The sequence below is a fragment of the Pinus tabuliformis genome, chromosome 9 (assembly GCF_031772625.1).
Source record: "Pinus tabuliformis cultivar Carrire ecotype Pingquan chromosome 9, CPIR1, whole genome shotgun sequence".
Taxonomy (NCBI): domain Eukaryota; kingdom Viridiplantae; phylum Streptophyta; class Pinopsida; order Pinales; family Pinaceae; genus Pinus; species Pinus tabuliformis.
The window spans coordinates 1,139,935,587-1,139,951,239 of record NC_142307.1 but is presented as its reverse complement, the minus strand read 5'-3'; positions in this window follow the sequence as shown (position 1 = coordinate 1,139,951,239).

Here is a 15,653-nt window from a genome sequence, read left to right as displayed (position 1 = left end):
AAGTGTTCATTGCTTTTTTTTTATAGTCAAGAAGATTTTTGATTAAAAAAATCCTTCCCAGATTTCAAGTTTCAACAATAAAAGTTAAAACATGTTGCTTTTTACTTGATCCTAACACATCATTTGGATTAATAATTAGATGCTCCTCCCATTTGTTATCTACAGAGTATAAAAAATTCTTCGGAAAAGTTGCATGTTTTCTAGTATGTAACGATAAGTAATATATTGTTGTACTTCTCAAAATATGAATTCTAACAGGATTGGTGAGCTTGTAGCAAAAAGAAGAAATCCATAATAGAGTTTGCTGGACCTTAGGAACAATAATAAGTCAAAAACATAAAGTGTAGGCCCACAATGGAGCTCTCAACTTGCAAAATAGATTGCATAGCAGAGTTGCAAGACTGATCAACACTTACAGAACCCGAAGGCCCCTCGACAAATTATGTAGGCATACATCAGAACCTGTAGGCTTGGAATGGTGCCCAGTAGTAATTATAAGGTCCTGTAAGTACTCAATAAAGTATATATTGCAACAGAGCCCACTAGCTTGCTAAAGAGTTTGTTGGACTGATATTAGACCTTGAACGAAAGATGCCTTCCCAAGCATGTGCATTCATTCAAAATGTCTTTCTTCCGAGGCACTTTGTTCCAGTGTTTTTCTGCTCATTTAAAGGTTTAATGTGCTAAATTGTTAGAATTTAGCGAAAAAAAGGGATTACTAAAGGTGATTGGAGGTGTGTCTGCTCATCTCTTTGCAGTCATTTAAGGATTACTAAAGGTCCTTGCTGGCGTTGACACAAACTTCACTGTTACCTCAAAAGCTTTAGATGAAGGTGGTGATTTTGCAGAGTTGTATATGATCAAATGGACTGCTCTCCTTATCCCCCCAACCACTTTGCTTATAATTAACATTGTAGGTGTGGTGGCGGGCATCTCATATGCTATCAGTACCGGTTATAGATCATGGGGTCCCCTGTTTGGGAAACTCTTTTTTGCTTTTTGGGTGATTGTTCACCTTTATCCTTTCCTCAAGGGTTTGATGGGTCGCCAGAAGGGCATTTGTGACGCTTGTAGTCAAGATTGATAAGGCCAGTTCTGATTCTATTTTAATCACATGAAAATCTTATGCAGTCTACTTCTTTCCAGCGGGTTCAACTGGGAGATAAATGTGTGGTAGAATGTAAAGTAATAGGTGTATCGAACATTGTGGAGACATAATTGTAGCAAATGTGAATGTGCCTCTTGGGACTTAAAACTCTGCATATGTGAGTAAGTTATGGTAGTGGAATGTATGCTAAAGGACTTTATAGTGACTTGAAGAAATGCTGGTAAGCGAAGTTACTGGATTGGAAATAGACCAGTAATCATGGAGTTTTAGACTTGCATATTCGCATGTTAGTACAACCTTCTTAATGGATTTTCGTTTTTAATGCTGATTATAATCTAGGCTCTAGCCTATCAGATGACCTGTCTATTGTTCAGAGAAAGGACAAACTTTGAGCACTCATAATCAGCAACAAGTCTATCCAAATATTTGTATCTCTGGTCCAATTATTTGTACCTCTAGATTGTGATTGAACATTTTATATCTCTAGGTCATTATTGAATGCTTGCTCTGATATAATCGATAGACAAACCTATGGCTGGGATTATATGCAGGCTACCGCTTTCCTATACCTGCAACCTTCTTTACAGAGTTAGTTTCTAATTTTAGTTGCAGGCGTACATTATTCAAACAATTCAGCAAAGGAGCTAAATTAGGATTGTCCATAGCCTGGCTAAATTTGTTATACCTTAAATAGCATTTTGTCTTTTTAATTGCGACTTATCAGTGTTTGTTAAGCTTTATGTCAAGTCATAACAAATTTGAGTAGGATGGCAAAATTGTGAATCTTCAAGTAGCTCTTGATCTAGTTTAAGGAGTTTATAAAACTTATTAGAGCTCCATTAAAGAAAATTGTTGAAGGTCTTTCACCCATATAGATTGGCAGATGTGAAGTGGCCCAACTAGTGGTAAAACAAGGTTATCTTTGCATTTATGATTTATTTAAGTTGGCTTCTTTCTTAGCACAATGGAAATGTAGCAAAGATTAATATCCACTGGGGTTCATGATTCCATGAATAAATAATCCCAATGTGGATGTCTTTTATTGCAAAGTGTTCATTGCTTGTTTTTATAGTCAAGAAGATTTTTGATTAAAAAATTCCTTCCTAGATTTCAAGTTTCAACAATAAAAGTTAAAACATGTTGCTTTTTACTTGATCCTAACACATCATTTGGATTAATAATTAGATGCTCCTCCCATTTGTTATCTACAGAGTATAAAAAATTCTTCGGAAAAGTTGCATGTTTTCTAGTATGTAACGATAAGTAATATATTGTTGTACTTCTCAAAATATGAATTCTAACAGGATTGGTGAGCTTGTAGCAAAAAGAAGAAATCCATAATAGAGTTTGCTAGACCTTAGGAACAATAATAAGTCAAAAACATAAAGTGTAGTTCCACAATGGAGCTCTCAACTTGCAAAATAGATTGCATAGCAGAGTTGCAAGACTGATCAACACTTACAGAACCCGTAGGCCCCTCGACAAATTATGTAGGCATACATCAGAACCTGTAGGCTTGGAATGGTGCCCAGTAGTAATTATAAGGTCCTGTAAGTACTCAATAAAGTATATATTGCAACAGAGCCCACTAGCTTGATAAAGAGTTTGTTGGACTGATATTAGACCTTGAACGAAAGATGCCTTCCCAAGCATGTGCATTCATTCAAAATGTCTTTCTTCTGAGGCACTTTGTTCCAGTGTTTTTCTGCTCATTTAAAGGTTTAATGTGCTAAATTGTTAGAATTTAGCGAAAAAAAGGGATTACTAAAGGTGATTGGAGGTGTGTCTGCTCATCTCTTTGCAGTCATTTAAGGATTACTAAAGGTCCTTGCTGGCGTTGACACAAACTTCACTGTTACCTCAAAAGCTTCAGATGAAGGTGGTGATTTTGCAGAGTTGTATATGATCAAATGGACTGCTCTCCTTATCCCCCCAACCACTTTGCTTATAATTAACATTGTAGGTGTGGTGGCAGGCATCTCATATGCTATCAGTACCGGTTATAGATCATGGGGTCCCCTGTTTGGGAAACTCTTTTTTGCTTTTTGGGTGATTGTTCACCTTTATCCTTTCCTCAAGGGTTTGATGGGTCGCTAGAAGGGCATTTGTGACGCTTGTAGTCAAGATTGATAAGGCCAATTCTGATTCTATTTTAATCACATAAAAATCTTATGCAGTCTACTTCTTTCCAGCGGGTTCAACTGGGAGATAAATGTGTGGTAGAATATAAAGTAATAGGTGTATCGAACACTGTGGAGACATAATTGTAGCAAATGTGAATGTGCCTCTTGGGACTTAAAACTCTGCATATGTGAGTAAGTTATGGTAGTGGAATGTATGCTAAAGGACTTTATAGTGACTTGAAGAAATGCTGGTAAGCGAAGTTACTGGATTGGAAATAGACCAGTAATCATGGCGTTTTAGACTTGCATATTCGCATGTCAGTACAACCTTCTTAATGGATGTTCGTTTTTAATGCTGATTATAATCTAGGCTCTAGCCTATCAGATGACCTGTCTATTGTTCAGAGAAAGGACAAACTTTGAGCACTCATAATCAGCAACAAGTCTATCCAAATATTTGTATCTCTGGTCCAATTATTTGTACCTCTAGATTGTGATTGAACATTTTATATCTCTAGGTCATTATTGAATGCTTGCTCTGATATAATCGATAGACAAATCTATGGCTGGGATTATATGCAGGCTACCGCTTTCCTATACCTGCAGCCTTCTTTACAGAGTTAGTTTCTCATTTTAGTTGCAGGCGTACATTATTCAGACAATTCAGCAAAGGAGCTAAATTAGGATTGTCCATAGCCTGGCTAAATGCTACTTTGCACATGTAGTTGTATGAAGTTATACCTGAAATAGCATTTTGTCTTTTTAATTGCGACTTATCAGTGCTTGTTAAGCTTTATGTCAAGTCATAACAAATTTGAGTGGGATGGCAAAATTGTGAATCTTCAAGTAGCTCTTGATCTACTTTAAGGAGTTTATAAAACTTATTAGAGCTCCATTAAAGAAAATTGTTGAAGGTCTTTCACCCATATAGATTGGCAGATGTGAAGTGGCCCAACTAGTGGTAAAACAAGGTTATCTTTGCATTTATGATTTATTTAAGTTGGCTTCTTTCTTAGCACAATGGAAATGTAGCAAAGATTAATATCCACTGGGGTTCATGATTCCATGAATAAATAATCCCAATGTGGATGTCTTTTATTGCAAAGTGTTCATTGCTTGTTTTTATAGTCAAGAAGATTTTTGATTAAAAAAATCCTTCCCAGATTTCAAGTTTCAACAATAAAAGTTAAAACATGTTGCTTTTTACTTGATCCTAACACATCATTTGGACTAATAATTAGATGCTCCTCCCATTTGTTATCTACAGAGTATAAAAAATTCTTCGGAAAAGTTGCATGTTTTCTAGTATGTAACGATAAGTAATATATTGTTGTACTTCTCAAAATATGAATTCTAACAGGATTCGTGAGCTTGTAGCAAAAAGAAGAAATCCATAATAGAGTTTTCTGGACCTTAGGAACACTAATAAGTCAAAAACATAAAGTGTAGGCCCACAATGGAGCTCTCAACTTGCAAAATAGATTGCATAGCAGAGTTGCAAGACTGATCAACACTTACAGAACCCGTAGGCCCCTCGACAAATTATGTAGGCATACATCAGAACCTGTAGGCTTGGAATGGTGCCCAGTAGTAATTATAAGGTCCTGTAAGTACTCAATAAAGTATATATTGCAACAGAGCCCACTAGCTTGCTAAAGAGTTTGTTGGACTGCTATTAGACCTTGAACGAAAGATGCCTTCCCAAGCATGTGCATTCATTCAAAATGTCTTTCTTCTGAGGCACTTTGTTCCAGTGTTTTTCTGCTCATTTAAAGGTTTAATGTGCTAAATTGTTAGAATTTAGCAAAAAAAAGGGACCAATGATTCATAGGTTGTTTCAATGATCTGCTAACAATTTATTTGTATGGTTACCCTGCAGAAACACTGCAATGATCTGTTTTGGTGTCCTGAAATTAATGTGTTCAATTCTTGTATCGGAAAAAGTTACACATTCAGAATAGTGGATATTACTCCACCCAGATTGTAATAGTTGTACAAGAAAGGAAAAGCATGTCTGACAGTTGTATGGTTAATGCAACCCAAATTTTCTAAACTCTAGCCTTAAACGCTGTCAACAATTTTATTCTTGAGTACATGTAAACTACTGCGGATGGGATTTAGTCTTAATCACCAAATTAAAAAGGCTGAGAGAATCTAAATTGCCAGCTAAGAGCACAGAATTTCGATACCTTCAAATGTAGTTTTCGAAGAAACAACATAAGAATTCAGATTTGCTTATAAGGAGATCATTTATCTTAAATATTATGTCCATGGTCATGTAAAATAAGACCTTGTATGCCAAAATTTATTTTGAGATTGCCATGTTTTGTAACTACATGGAATAAATCGAGGATTTACAGGCATGTGCATTCATTCAAAATGTCTTTCTTCTGAGGCACTTTGTTCCAGTGTTTTTCTGCTCATTTAAAGGTTTAATGTGCTAAATTGTTAGAATTTAGCAAAAAAAAGGGACCAATGATTCATAGGTTGTTTCAATGATCTGCTAACAATTTATTTGTATGGTTACCCTGCAGAAACACTGCAATGATCTGTTTTGGTGTCCTGAAATTAATGTGTTCAATTCTTGTATCGGAAAAAGTTACACATTCAGAACAGTGGATATTACTCCACCCAGATTGTAATAGTTGTACAAGAAAGGAAAAGCATGTCTGACAGTTCTATGATTAATGCAACCCAAATTTTCTAAACTCTAGCCTTAAACGCTGTCAACAATTTTATTTTTGAGTACATGTAAACTACTGCGGATGGGATTTAGTCTTAATCACCAAATTAAAAAGGCTGAGAGAATCTAAATTGCCAGCTAAGAGCACAGAATTTCGATACCTTCAAATGTAGTTTTCGGAGAAACAGCATAAGAATTCAGATTTGCTTATAAGGAGATCATTTATCTTAAATATTATGTCCATGGTCATGTAAAATAAGACCTTGTATGCCAAAATTTATTTTGAGATTGCCATGTTTTGTAACTACATGGAATAAATCGAGGATTTACAGGCATTGGCAATATGGGGATGCCACATACAACATTGATAAGAAACTGGCACAGAGGTTAATTTACCTTACGCTGGGGGCGCCAGGCTAGGTTTCTTGCTTTTGCTTCTGTTTTGTAATCCTGTTCAAGCATGTTCAAAACGAGTTTGGTAATTAAATGACTATGAATAGCTATGTACATTATATCTTAGAAAAACAGTAAATATTAAAGTATCTCATGTCCCTGTAAAATGTTTCCATTTAAAAACGCAATCTAAAGGTTTTGGTTTGGAAATCTTTCAGCACTGCTTCCATGTAATCGCCATCGACCGTAATCACTCGGAATATTTGTGATTTTTTAAACAAATTTTGAATCGCAGAGCACTGGCCATGTCGGTGGATATGAATATAAAATAAAATCTAAAATATAGATTAAAGTGGAAGTGAGAAAGAACTAGAAGTTGGGGCAAATTTATGACCGTTTGAGATGGAGCTGCTATATAAGAGTTGCAGGCAAATTATATCTTATTATTTTGAGCTCATCTTCTTCTATATTCTGCATTGCTTTGAATTGGCTTCTGCGTGTTATTTTTTGGCTTTCATTGTGCATTTTCTTTGTCGATTTTTCTTTTACGAGCTGGTGTTTGTTGAATTTTCTTTTATTTTTTTCCCTTTTCTCGATTGGTTGATTTTATTTTGTTTGGTTCGATGCGGAGCAGAAGAGATGAAACGCATGATTTCAGATTTCTGTGAAGGGTAATTACCTGAGCAGGTATGCTTCTTGTTTAATTCCAAACCAGTATATTATATAGGTGTACAGAATTTAGAATGCCCTCTGGTAGATAATGGTTTGGAATCTTAAGATGACTCAGAGGGTTGTTTGATGATTTTTTTTTCCTATTGCAGGGTTTTAAGTACTCAGACACAACTCATTGGGATTTCAACAAGAAAGTATTTCGAGGGAAACTCACTGACGCTTTAAATTCATTTAAAGGTTCACTCGCTTACCTAGGTTTTGACCTGTTAAGGATATTTTTATTTTAAAGATTGAAATAAGATCTGATTGAACTGCCTTTCGGGAAGAGCCGTCCCTGAATACAAAACGAGGGAAGAAAATTACATTCGGACGTCTTGTTTTCAGCAGGTATAGTGCATTTGATGGGTTACTTGCTTATCTAGGTTTTGACCGGTTAAGTGTATTTTTATTTTAAAGTTGAAATGAGATGTGATTGATTGGATTGCCTTCTAAGGAAGAAAATTACATTCCTACGTCTGGTTTTCAGCAGGTACAGTTCCTTAGTAATTGTATATATGTTAATGCTGCATTGAGATATTGGGGATGTGAAATTCAAGCTAGAGCTCACGTATATGGTACATTCTACCCAGCTTCCCCTTCCTATAGAATCTAGATCAATCAATATATCAAATGATGATACGCTTTTCCTATAGTGACTGCAAGTGTCTCCTTTCTGTCAATGGATTCTACAATAAACTAGGACATTACTTTGAAATATTTGAATGCAGATGCAAAAAATCTGCTTACAATGAACAATGACAGTGAATTTGTGTTTAGGTCTGATCCTTCTATTCCTCCTCTATTGCAATATTAGCCAATAGGTCTGCTACCATATTTCCTTATCTCTTTACATACTGGAAGCTGACCTCCTTAAAACTTTCTAACTGCTTCCCTTGGCCAAGTGAGTTGTACTTCTGAATGCAATGCAAGATTTTTGTTTTGGTTTAAATTTTTAAAACAAATTGTAACATTTCACTAGAACATGATCACATGCAAACCTAGATGCATCCTCTAAATTCACGAAGTACCAGGGCCTTTGTGAAGGTACTTTGGACCACTACCAGATGAGTTTCCTTGACTGTGTGATGGAATTTTATCTTTTACAAGCTATTCCTGTCTGGAAAACACTTGTAATTCACAATAATTAGGAATTCTATACAAAAGATCATCGGGAAGGTTGGAATCACATTCTCCACACTGCATTATTCATTGTCTGAATAGGCTTAGGAATACAAAATACCATTGCATTGCTCTTGCACTACTTAAGGTCCTCTTTCCATTTCTCATCCGATTTCCTTCAAGAATGTTGTACAGACAATGTGACTCATCCACTGGTGGAGACTTCATTAAAGTAGGCACTCGAAATCCGTGTTTTTGATAACTAGATATGGATAGATAAAGAAGAAAGTAGGCCATCTAGCATGAGAACTACACTGCAATAGCAATTGTCCTGCTGGAAACAATGCATGAAAATTTATAAGCCCCTATTGATGGCCTGATTAAAAAGCAAATAAATCTGGAACATAGATGTAGATGGAACAGAGTCAACATGTCAATCGCAATAAAGATAGAAGCCCCCTTATATATCATAACTGCGTGCAAGGGGAGAGAAAAATCCCAATGTCCAATGCGCTGAAACACAGACTTAGAGGCTTTGGCCATTTGCAGTAAGGCCCATTCTGTGGCATGGTACAAGGCTTGCAGGAAAGTCTGTTGTCTTTATTTCTATTAAGGGAATCAATAACTGAGTGGATTCATACCCGCTAGGCATGGGTTTGAGTCCATTGGGTTGCCACTATAAACCCTAGGTCCCATGGAGAGGCCCAGCCACACAGAACAGTTAAGTCTGTGAATTCAAATTGAGGCGGGAGCATTAACCCCCTGAGCTTTGTCCTCTCAGTCTAACCCCTAGGGCCCAAAAGTCTGCTCTTGTTGAGTCACAAGCAGCTTTGAGATAATAATGACTCGTATGCTTCGAGATCTCCTTTTCTCTGGCAGAAGCTCGTCTTCTTTTTTATGCCAATGTTTGCATGCTTAGATGGTTGATTAAAGCTGGCTCCAATTTGAATATACATGAATTGAAAATCCTAATTAATGACTAGAGTCATGGACGAAGATTTTCTGAAGACAAAGCATTATTGAGGAAAGCATTATGTGGGAAAGCATTATTGAAGTTTCTCTTGATTATAGCCATACTCAAGTCATTGTTTGTCTGATTTGGTGAATATATAGTATTTGGGTAAATCTCTGGTAAATGGGCTTCCACTTCATTTGTGGACTTCTTGGTTCTATATTAGACCATGTGAAAGGAGGTAGAACACCATGTAATTCTTACTTCCCAATGTCAATAATGGACATACAAGTCCCATCATCAAACATTTATCTTAGATTCAGAAAGAGCATGGTGATATGTTGCTAATATAGATTAAAGTGGAAGTGAGAAAGAACTAGAAGTTGGGGCAAATTTATGACCGTTTGAGATGGAGCTGCTATATAAGAGTTGCAGGCAAATTATATCTTATTATTTTGAGCTCATCTTCTTCTGTATTCTGCATTGCTTTGAATTGGCTTCTGCTTGTTATTTTTTGGCTTTCATTGTGCATTTTCTTTGTCGATTTTTCTTTTACCAGCTGGTGTTTGTTGAATTTTCTTTTATTTTTTTCCCTTTTCTGGATTGGTTGATTTTATTTTGTTTGGTTCGATGCGGAGCAGAAGAGATGAAACACATGATTTCAGATTTCTGTGAAGGGTAATTACCTGAGCAGGTATGCTTCTTGTTTAATTCCAAACCAGTATATTATATAGGTGTACAAAATTTAGAATGCCCTCTGGTAGATAATGGTTTGGAATCTTAAGATGACTCAGAGGGTTGTTTGATGATTTTTTTTTTCTATTGCAGGGTTTTAAGTACTCAGACACAACTCATTGGGATTTCAACAAGAAAGTAATTCGAGGGAAACTCACTGACGCTTTAAATTCATTTAAAGGTTCACTCGCTTACCTAGGTTTTGACCTGTTAAGGATATTTTTATTTTAAAGATTGAAATAAGATCTGATTGAACTGCCTTCCGGGAAGAGCCGTCCCTGAATACAAAACGAGGGAAGAAAATTACATTCGGACGTCTTGTTTTCAGCAGGTACGGTGCATTTGATGGGTTACTCACTTATCTAGGTTTTGACCGGTTAAGTGTATTTTTATTTTAAAGTTGAAATGAGATGTGATTGATTGGATTGCCTTCTAAGGAAGAAAATTACATTCCTACGTTTGGTTTTCAGCAGGTACAGTTCCTTAGTAATTGTATATATGTTAATGCTGCATTGAGATATTGGGGCTGTGAAATTCAAGCTAGAGCTCACGTATATGGTACATTCTACCCAGCTTCCCCTTCCTATAGAATCTAGATCAATCAATATATCAAATGATGATACGCTTTTCCTATAGTGACTGCAAGTGTCTCTTTTCTGTCAATGGATTCTACAATAAACTAGGACATTACCTTGAAATATTTGAATGTAGATGCAAAAAATCTGCTTACAATGAACAATGACAGTGAATTTGTGTTTAGGTCTGATCCTTCTATTCCTCCTCTATTGCAATATTAGCCAATAGGTCTGCTACCATATTTCCTTATCTCTTTACATACTGGACGCTGACCTCCTTAAACTTTCTAACTGCTTCCCTTGGCCAAGTGAGTTGTACTTCTGAATGCAATGCAAGATTTTTGTTTTGGTTTAAATTTTTAAAACAAATTGTAACATTTCGCTAGAACATGGTCACATGCAAACCCAGATGCATCCTCTAAATTCACGAAGTACCAGGGCCTTTGTGAAGGTACTTTGGACCACTACCAGATGAGTTTCCTTGACTGTGATGGAATTTTATCTTTTACAAGCTATTCCTGTCTGGAAAACACTTGCAATTCACAATAATTAGGAATTCTATACAAAAGATCATGGGAAGGTTGGAATCACATTCTCCACACTGCATTATTCATTGTCTGAATAGGCTTAGGAATACAAAATACCATTGCATTGCTCTTGCACTACTTAAGGTCCTCTTTCCATTTCTCATCCGATTTCCTTCAAGAATGTTGTACAGACAGTGTGACTCATCCATTGGTGGAGACTTCATTAAAGTAGGCACTCGAAATACGTGTTTTTGATAACTAGATATGGATAGATAAAGAATAAAGTAGGCCATCTAGCATGAGAACTATACTGCAATTGCAATTGCCCTGCTGGCAACAATGCATGAAAATTTATAAGCCCCTATTGATGGCCTGATTAAAAAGCAAATAAATCTGGAACATAGATGCAGATGGAACAGAGTCAACATGTTAATCGCAATAAAGATAGAAGCCCCCTTATATATCATAACTGCGTGCAAGGGGAGAGAAAAATCCCAATGTCCAATGCGCTGAAAGACAAAAGGATCTAAACTATGTTCCTGTTTGTTATAACAAGTTAGCTTGCCAATTGCAGTGATGGAAACAACCACATTGCTAACTGCCAATTGCAGTGATGGAAACAGGTACATTGCTAACTCTTGGTTTTCTCAACCTGCTCCAAAAGATCATCCATGGTGCTCCATGCCAAACCATGCTATGACTCCCCATATCTCTGGGACTACAATAGATGGCTAGGTGTCATATTTCATCCAATTTCACCCCTTTGTTTCTAGCAATTTCTTTGATTGACAAACGTACCTCATAAATAATTCAAAAAGTCAATTATATTGCATCATGGTCCATTGCACAAAGCTTTAATGCTGTCATTAATTCATCATTTTTGTCATCTTTGGAAGCAAAAAATAGGAATCATAAAAAGTACAAAGATATTCTTGAGATTTTTCTGACTAATTGTTTATAAAATCTCTACTTCAGATAATGTATGCAGCTGGAATGCAGGATATTCTAGACAGATACTTCAAGGGAGAAGATTTTCCTTCGCAGAATTATATTGTGAAGGAAAGAAAGCTGGCCAGTCAATACCTATAAACAATTCATGTTGGATGCTAAAGCAGATGATTCATCTTGTTGAAGGCTGCTTTATTTGGAATAACAAACAAGAGCCAGAGAAGAGCTCGCTTCTCTCAAATAAAACAATGCATCAAATATTGGACTCTCAAATACATTCCTGAGACCAATGATGGTTCAAAGCATTATGTAGGAATGAATGATAAAAGATTAGCATGGAGCTCATTCCATCTTATTGATTTTATAGGTTAGTAGTTTTGAAATAAACAAAATCTAAGATAGAGTGAAGTCAGTGCTTTAGTCCTTTGTGGCTATTGATGCATGAAGTTGGCTCACAAATATTTCCCTTCACAGAATTATATTGTGAAGGAAGGAAATGTTGGAATTAATGCTTACATTCCATATTTGAGAAATTGGTTTGTGATGGTTGAGAAATTCTCTCAACCACTCTCTCTAAATTAGGAATAAGTTGGATCTCAAAAACTCTATTTAATAGAGTGATCTAAATGTAATCCGTGTGTGAGTGTGTTTACACATGCACCATTTGTGCTTAATATATTTGTATTTCTGCAACTGTGTATGATTTAGCCTTTATTTATCATGGTATCAGAGCATAAAGTGATTCTTGGGTTTATGACTAGGTTTATCACTGAATGGTGAGTAGGCGAGCTCATGTAAGAGAGTAGTTAAGGACCTGTAGGACCGAGGGAATCTACTGTGAGCCATTGACTCACGTTGAGGTTGTAAAACCGAGGAAGGACCCGCGTAGTGGCTGTAGAGTCATGTAGGTCACGATCTGGTCAAAGCGGTGAGGAGCAGCCATGCCAACATGTGAAGATTTATGTGGATCGGGTCGAATGATTTGTGTGGAGAGTTGATCTGCCACCTGAGCCGATCTATTATCAGGAGATCTAAGCTGTGTGAAGACTATTACCAGTGTGGAATTGTTATCCCGCATATGAGAAAATTGTCTTCCTATAGAAATCAATCCCTGGTTTTTTCGTTTATGCCGAGTTGAATCTGGTTTGGATCACTGCCGACTGTGTGAAGTCTGCGTTTTCGGTCTTGCGATATCAGAATTTTGTTTTGTTGTTTCTGCGGAATTCATACAAGAAAATGCGTCCAAAAATCTTTCGCAGCCCCTGCTAGCAGATCTGTTTCTCCGGTCAACTCTGTCGAAGAGCACAACTGACACAAACGAAGAAACAAGGCGTTAGAAGTTGCTGAAGCTTCTGTTTGCTGTTGTTGGAGGAGGTTGCACAGTGGCTTGCATCTTGGAGATCCACCGATGCACGATGGTGGAGTGGCTACCGTGGCTAGTGGCCTGCGTGAATTATAAGCCTTCATTCCAGAGAATATGGGTGATGATTGCTGGAAGATAAGAAAGACCTGGGCCTGCACAATAATGAAGATGAGACGATATTTCCATCATGCCAGATGGTGAGAACGCTCCACTGCTGTTACTATTTCAGCCTGCAACGCTGATTCCGTCATATCTGTTTACTATTTTAGCGATCTCATCAACCATCAGCAATCTCCTGAGCAGCAATCTCCTAAGCGGTGCTGGTTTGGCCTCCAACATCTGGACTAGAAAAGGTATTATCTTTTATCATGGAGTTTATGGTGTTAGATAAATTCAGTGGTTTGAATTTTCCCTCATGGAAAGTAAAAATACAACTGCAATTAATGAATAAAAATTTGTGGGGAGTAGTGAATGGTTCAGAAGCAGCACCTACAGATGCCAAAGAGTTATTTGAATGGAAAAATAGAGATGACAAAGCTAAGTCTATTATTGGACTTGCTCTTTCTGATTCGCAATTACATCATGTAGATCTTACTAAAACATCAAAGGAAATATGGGAACATTTGGTTCAATTGTTTGTTGTAAAATCTACAAATGCAAAATTTTCCCTAAAGCTGCAATTGTTTAGTCTGAAAATGAATGAGGAAACATCTATGGCCAGTCATATAAATAATTTAATGTCTCTTTTAAGACAATTAAGTGAAGCTGGGACATAGGTGGAGGATGAAGATGCTAAAGCTGTATTATTAAATAGTCTTCCTTCAAGTTATAGTAATGTTGTTTTTACTTTGAGTCAAATATCTACACAAACATTGCAAGAGACAATTGCAGCACTTCTGGGGGAGGAAAAGTGACTAAAACCAGAGGATGCCGAAGAGAACTCTCATGTAGAAAATGCCTTGTGGACAAAGTCAAGGATGAGAAAGAAAAATGCAAACAAAGGTGACATTGAATGCTACTATTGCAAGAAAACTGGGCATACAGCGTGGAATTGCAGAAGTCGTGCTAGTGATGTGTTAAAAGGGAAAGAATCATCAAATATAACCACAGATGAATACCAATGGAATTATTATGATGAAGAGAGTGAATCTATTAAACTTTTTTAAGATAACCAGCAGTTCAACTATGTGTCTGATGCCAGTATTTAAAGATCAAGTAGCAGTAAGGCTCAATATGGATGGTTGTCCAGATAATATGGCAGTTGCGGATCTAGGGAAGGATCCCTCATTGGTGGTAGACGTGGTGGTTTCCTAATGAGGTTATGCGACAAATTGGGATGTTGTCCAGTAATTGACTTCGTGAGGTCCTTGATTCGGGAGTTGAGGAAGGGAACTCGGGAATCCAACTTGCCAACTACACCTTTCCGAGGGTTATGAGGCAACTTGATGGAGCATCTACTGATAAGCTTGATTATTTTGTTATTTTTCATGTAATGTAATCATTAAGGGGGGATGTTGGAATTAATGATTACATTCCACATTTGAGAAATTGGTTTGTGATGGTTGAGAAATTCTCTCAACCACTCTCTCTAAATTAGGAATAAGTTGGATCTCAAAAACTCTATTTAATAGAGTGATCTGAATGTAATCCGTGTGTGAGTGTGTTTACACATGCACCATTTGTGCTTAATATATTTGTATTTCTGCAACTGTGTATGATTTAGCCTTTATTTATCAGGAAAGTTGTCCAGTCAATACCTATAAACAATTCATGTTGGATGCTAAAGCAGATGATTCATCCTGTTGAACGCTGCTTCATATGGAATAACAAGCAAGAGCCAGAGCAAAGCTCGCTTTGATATAGTCTCTTCAATACGACATTATTTTTAACATGCCAGGGTTTTATCCTAATAAGTACCACATCACTGTTATCCTAATAAGTATTTTTTTGACTCATATAATCTTATTTTTAATATAAATGGTTTGCTTGTCTTTTAATGGCAGAGTGTTTGAGAGCCCATCCATTTGCGGAAATCTCAATGGGAGAAAATTTAAATTATATGGGGGGGCATCCATGACAGAAATCATTACTTGTCCTTTAATGACAGGGAGTATACAAGCTCATCCATTACATAAAGTTTATGGGGGAGCTGGATGTTTCAGTTAGATCTGAATATAAGTTCTTTTACATATGGTGTGAAAAATTGATTTACTTCTATTTTTGTTTTCTGTGTTTCAACTTTTTCACACACTATCCTTTTGTCTTCCAATTCTGATTTACAACCTATTACATCCAAGTACAAGTATTCACAATAATTAGGAATTCTATACAAAAGATCATTGGGAAGGTTGGAATCACATTCTCCACACTGCATTATTCATTGTCTGAATAGGCTTAGGAATACAAAATACCATTG